Here is a 6,345-nt window from a genome sequence, read left to right as displayed (position 1 = left end):
AACCCGGGCTCTTTCCACTGAGCCCCGCTGCTTCTCCAACTGAGCAGAAACAACTGGCAGGGATGAGAGCCTTCAGAGCACCGTACAAACTCTTGGGAGAGTACAATACGACAGAGTTGGTAGACACAATCGCTTGCCTACAAGGAGTTTATCTTCATTTCCTCCAACACTCAAAGGGGAATAAACCTAGAAAGTACCGATTCATTTTATACTTTTATAATCCTTTCTCTAAACTCCCATCAAGTATATTTTCTTGGTAATCATCAACATACCACATGAGTTTATCTCTTTATATTTAGTGGACTTGTAGGTATTTATTTTGATAGCTAGAGAGTTTAATCAATCAACTGAATTGCATTTGCCCTTACTGCATACAGAGCACAATAGTAAGCCTTTGGAAGAGCATGCTGGAGGCAAAAGGCAATCTCCACCCAGGGTGGGTTTACAGTCCGATGAGAAGATGTTCAGACATAAATTATTGTTCAATAATAATAATAAAAATGTTGGTATTTGTTAAGCGCTTACTATGTGCCGAGCACTGTTCTAAGCGCTGGGGTAGACATAGGGGAATCAGGTTGTCCCACGTGGGGCTCACAGTCTTAATCCCCATTTTACAGATGAGGGAACTGAGGCACAGAGAAGTTAAGTGACTTGCCCACAGTCACACAGCAGACAAGTGGCAGAGCTGGGATTCGAACTCATGAACCCTGACTCCAAAGCCCGCGCTCTTTCCACTGAGCCACGCTGCTTCTCCAGCGTGTTCTCCAGCTTCAAGTGTTTGAATAGAAAACAATAGTAATAGAAAAGTTGGTTTGGTTACAGAATAAGAAAAAAGTGAGTTGATATACATTTATACACAGCACAGAATAATAATAATTGTGACATTTGTTAAGTGCTTGCTATGTGCTAGGCACTGTACTCAGCGCTGGGGTGGATACAAGCAAATCGGGTTGGACGCAGTCCCTGTCCCTCATAGGGCTCACAGTCTCAATACCTATTTTACAGATGAAGGAACTGAGGTTGAGAAGTGAAGTGACTTGCCCAGAGTCACCCAGCAGACGAGTGGTGGGGCCGGTATTAGAACCCATGACCTTCTGACTCCCAGACCGGTTCTCTATCCACTACGCCATGCTGCTTCTCTTTGTATGAATATTTACTCATCTAATTGGCCCACATTTTTGCATAATTTTTTCAACCCCAAAACAGCGGTGGGGAAAATACCCAGGGTCATAGAAGAATTAAGTCTAGCAATAAAGAGGACAGGGGAATAAGAGAAGAGGAGGAGGAGGGGGAGAAAAAAAGGGAGGAGGAAAGAGGGGAGAAGGAAGAGGAAGTTTAGAAAAGGGCTCTGAAGATTGCATTTCTTACTGCTATTGTTCTCCCCAATCTGCTACCTACAATATTACTCAGTGAATTACCTGCCCCATCCCCTTCTTTTTCCTTCTGACAACCCTCTCAGTGTAAGCCTGTATCTGTTCGTGTGTTCTGACCCTTTTCATCTTCACATATTAGCAAGTGTCATTATCACCGCTTACCAGGCCAGAGAAGCTGCACCAGCCTAGCAGATAGAAAGCAGACTTGAGCGTTAGGGGACCTGGGTTCTAGTCCTGCTGTCGCCATGTACCCGGTGTGTGACCTTGGACAAGTCACTCACTTCTCCGTGTGTCAGTTCCCTCATCTTAAGAATGGGAACGCTATACCTGTTCTCCCTCCTACCGAGAGCCCCATATGGGACCTGATTATCTTGTACCTACTTAGGACATTATTTAGCACAGTGTAAGCACTTGATAAATAGCAGAATTATCACACTCATTATGAAAATAATCTTTTATGTCCTCACAAAAAAACAGCTTTGTTCCCCAACAGCTCAAAGGGTGTGAACATAGTCTCTTAATGGTGGGACCTAGTTGGCTATAGGAAACATTTTGACAAAAAATTTCCTTCAAACCACTGTATTCTCTGAAACTGATGCAAGTATTCGATCCTGAGGCTGGTTCTGGCACCAATTTAATGTACTGGCAGTCTTCCAGTCTGGAATGTTGTGGGCAGGGAATGTGTCTACCAACTCTATTGTGTTGTACTCTCCCAAGTACTTAGTACACTGATGGTATTGTTAAGCACTTACTGTGTGTCAAGCACTGTTCTAAGCATTGGGGTAGATACAAGTTAGTCAGATTGGACACAGCCTGTCCCACACAGGGCTCACAGTCTTATTCCCCATTTTACAGATGAGGCAACAGAGGCACGGAGAAGTTAAGTGACTTGCCCCAGATCACGCAGATCCGGCGTGGAGCCAGGATTAGGACTCGGGTCCTGGTAACTCCCAGGCCCATTCTCTATCCAGTAGGCCATGCTGCTTCTCAGTGCTGTGCACACAGGAAGCGCTCAATAAATACCATTGATTGATTGGTAGTGAATCAGATAGAGGGCAATCTTGGAAAAATTCTGAGGAAGTAGGGATGTATAAGGGCCACAAACCTAGGGACACTTTAATGCATTCAGATCTTTGTCAGTTCATGTCAGTTCATCTCCCTGTAAATCTGCCTCTGCTGCTCCCTTCCTCATCCCAGTCCATTCACACGAATGAGCGGTAGATGCCAATGGTCTCCCAATTTGGGGAAATCTGCACTTCTGTACATTTCCCCACAGTGCCACTGTGCTTCCTGTTCCCGATCTGAATGAATGGTCCGGAATGGCAGTTCTACTTGAAGCTTGAGCCTGAGCAGCTAAAAATAGAGGGATTGTTTCAGCCCTGAACGTCAGGTGGGGATCATAACAACATGATGGGGAAACATCTAGAATTGCCTGTTTTTCCCAAATGGAGCAAGAGGTGTAGAGTGAACCCTGGCTCTAGAAACCCATCCACCCACTGCCCAACTGGTCAGTTGTTATCCTGGGCCCATATATGGGCTTGCATGGCACCCAGAAAAGCTGTTATTTAGAGGCCTGCGTTGAAATTAAATTGGCGAAAATACGAGTTCTAGTGACACTGACCTACAACTAAAATCTCAGTTGAAGTAATCCATATTTCACCCGTGTTCATACTGAGCTCGATCTTTTTCCTCTCCTCACACGAGAATGACAATATTGTTAAATACTGTTTTCAGTGGCATGTTGTTGATCCCTTTGATTGCAAAATATGTTTTGGAATTATCAATTTCCCCCACAGCCACCTTCTCTAAAATAGTGAAATAAAATTCAGAGTTAATTATTTAAGGGAGTTGAATTAAACGTATAATTTAGGAATGTTTTGCCTTGTTTGTTGGAGATATCTACGAGGGTGGCCCCAATTGTGAGATTCTTGCTCTGGCGCAGATCCCATCAGTTTTGTCTGACTAAAGTTTGGGCTTATGTTTTAATGACTCATATTCTCCTTTTGCTTTGTCCCAAGAAATATTGGCAAGATTTCTGCTGAACTAGCACTTATTTCTTGTCAGGAGGGGAAACCAGTTTGCACATATATGTACTCCAAAGTGGGGAATTGAAGTCTCTTGATTTGTTTGGTATTTTTTAAAAAATGAGGTGACCTAATTCTTCTTTTTTTATTCAAAACCTTAATACAGGTGTGATAAGAAAATCTAGTTCAAAATGTCAGTGTTAGAAATTCTCAAAATTATATGGTATGGTAACAGACCCTGAGAGTGAATTTTAGCCTATAATCATTGTGGCCATATGTTTGAGTTCCATTGCCCAGGAACACTTACCCCTATATGTCACCAGGAGCTCCATCGCAGCGGAGGAGAAAGAGATGAGGATTTCAGGATCAAATAGTTTCCAGCCCAACCTCATTTCTTCAGTCCCATTCTAACCAGATCTACATTTTATCCAGAACTTGGTGGGTAATTTCTTTCCAGGCACCATCATTAGAGACGCAGTGTCGTCTAGTGCAGAGAGCCTGGGCTTGGGAGTCGGGGGACCTGGGTTCTAATCCCGGCTCTGCCACTTGCCTGCAGTGTCACCTTGGGTAAATCACTCCCTCTAAACCCTCAACTAAGCTCTCTTCTCCTCTTCACCTATTCCCTCTGCGCCACTTGCTCCTTCATTCATCCTCCCTCCCATCCACAGCACACAAGTATATATCTGTAACTTATTTACGTATTAATTTATTCATTTATATTAATGTCAGTCTCCCCCCCCTCAGACTGTGAGCAGGTTGTGGGCAGGAATGGGTCTGTTATATTGTACTCTCCCAAGCGCCTAGTATAGTGCTTTGCACACAGCGCTCAATAAATACATTTGAATGAACTCCATTTCTCTGTGCCTCAGTTACCTAATCTGTAATATGGGGATTCAATCCTACTCCTTCCTACTTAGACTGTGAGCCTCATGTGGGATTGGGACTGTGTCCCACCTGATTAACTTGTATCTACCCCAGTACTTAGAACAGTGCTTGGCACATTGTAACAAGTACCATTATTAGTAGTAGGGCAGGGAAAGTGTGTGTTTATTGCTAGGGTATAGTCTCCCAAGCACTTAGTACAATGCTTTGCACATAGTAAGTGCTCGATAAATACACTAGAATCAATGTATGAATGAATGAACCTCTTCCCATATCCCTTTCCCCTTCTTCCTCCCTGCCCCCTTAACTGGGGAGCTACCTCTCTCTTCCAGCTCCATTTTTCTTTCTCCATCCCCCTAGTTCTTCCCTCACATCTCTACCTCCTAGCAAACGACTGTTTGGGGATTTTGGTGTCTTCTGCAGACCCCAAGCTTCACCACCTTCCTCTTACCTCTGCTGGGCCACTGCCTCCCATGCCCTCTACCTACCTAGCTCCCGTAGGCCTCACCTTTCCATCATCACTTCCTCCAGCAGGTTGCGGAGCCCTTCCCATGGGCCACACTGCCTTCCATCAGCCTCTCTAGGGTCAGACCAGTTTTTAGAAAGCCAGTCTCCCTTTCCTCAGCCTCCCTTGGCAGGCTGGGTCTAACTTCCCACCCCTCCACTGCATCCAATCTGCTTGTATACAGAGCGTTGCTGGTCCTAACTGAACCAGATATACAAGGCAGTTCTCTGTTAGATATTTTAAAATCAGGGACATAGGGTGAATTTGAGTCGCTTGTTATAATATTTAATAGTTGAGAATTTTGATGAATTCTCTAAATTCTTTTCGAAAGCTCGGTTGGTTTTAGGAGTAGAATGTGTACCCTTTTCTTCTGAGGTATTGTCTAATGCATTGTATTTCCTATTAAAATGTTATTCTTCTGTGGAATCCTTTCTTCTTTCATTCAAGAGCAGTCAGAACATTATGGAATTATTTGGTATTGTGGATTTTCATGTAATTAAACAGAAACACAAAGGACTCCTAAGTTGTAATCTCCAGGTAGTGGATTGTCCTGAAATTAGTATCAGTTTTACTCAGCCACCCACCCAGTTCCTCTCAAAGATTTAAGCATCACTACCCTCAACCACGGATGGAGCGGGATGGAAGTGATACATTAATAATAATAATAATTGTGGTATTTGTTAAGCACTTACTGTGTTAAGCACTGTACTAAGCACTAGGGTAGAGAGAACAAATTGGGTTGAACACAGTCCCTGTCCCACATGAGGCTCCCAGTCTCAATCTCCATTTTACACATGAGGTAAACAAGGGACAGAGAAGTGATTTGACTTGCCCAAGGTCACACAGCATCTAAGAGGAGGAGCCGGAATTAGAACCCATGATCTTCTGACTCCATCTACCATGCCATGCTGCTTCTCCCTGCTTCTTCTCATTAAACGGGGGGGGGGGGGGGCGGCGGGGGCGGGAGGAGGCAAATTGGTCTGTCAGGGCCATACTACTGAGGTTGCTTCTGTTGAGGGGCAATGTCGGTATGATGCAGGCAGTGGGAGTGGGGAAGTGGTCTTGAAGTCTCACTGAAGGTAGGAATCATGTTTATCACGATTCCTGGGAAGCACTGTGTCCTAGTGGAAAGAGCACAGGCTAGATGATCTGGGTTCTAGTCCCATATATAGCTCGGTTGAAATAGGTCAGTTGGGAGAGCGTTAGACTGAAGATCTAAAGGTCCCTGGTTCAATCCCAGGTTTCGGCACACAATATTTAGAGAAGCAGCATGGCTCAGTGGAAAGAGCCTGGGCTTGGGAGTCAGAGGTCATGCGTTCGAAGCCCAGCTCTGACACTTATCAGCTGTGTGACTGTGGGCATGTCACTTCTCTGTGCCTCAGTTACCTCATCTGTCAAATGGGGATTAACTGTGACCCTCATGTGGGACAACCTGATTACCCCGTATCTCCCCCAGCTCTTAGAACAGTGCTCTGCACATAGTAAGCACTCAATAAATACTATTGAATGAATAAAAAAATAGGAGGTGGCCACTCTAGATTATAAACTCACCGTGGCCAGG

The 6,345-nt window shown here is 44.5% G+C and overlaps 1 non-coding gene across 1 annotated transcript; it reads left to right on the top strand.

Annotated features, from left to right (window-relative positions):
* Positions 1 to 5,960: 5,960 nt before the first annotated feature.
* Positions 5,961 to 6,033, top strand: TRNAF-GAA. The gene has a single exon. It is a non-coding gene; the product is annotated as a tRNA-Phe (tRNA).
* The last annotated feature ends 312 nt before the right edge of the window (positions 6,034 to 6,345 follow it).

The sequence above is a fragment of the Ornithorhynchus anatinus genome, chromosome 7 (genome assembly GCF_004115215.2).
Source record: "Ornithorhynchus anatinus isolate Pmale09 chromosome 7, mOrnAna1.pri.v4, whole genome shotgun sequence".
Classification (NCBI taxonomy): Eukaryota; Metazoa; Chordata; class Mammalia; order Monotremata; family Ornithorhynchidae; genus Ornithorhynchus; species Ornithorhynchus anatinus.
This window is presented reverse-complemented; position numbering and strand designations above follow the sequence as displayed.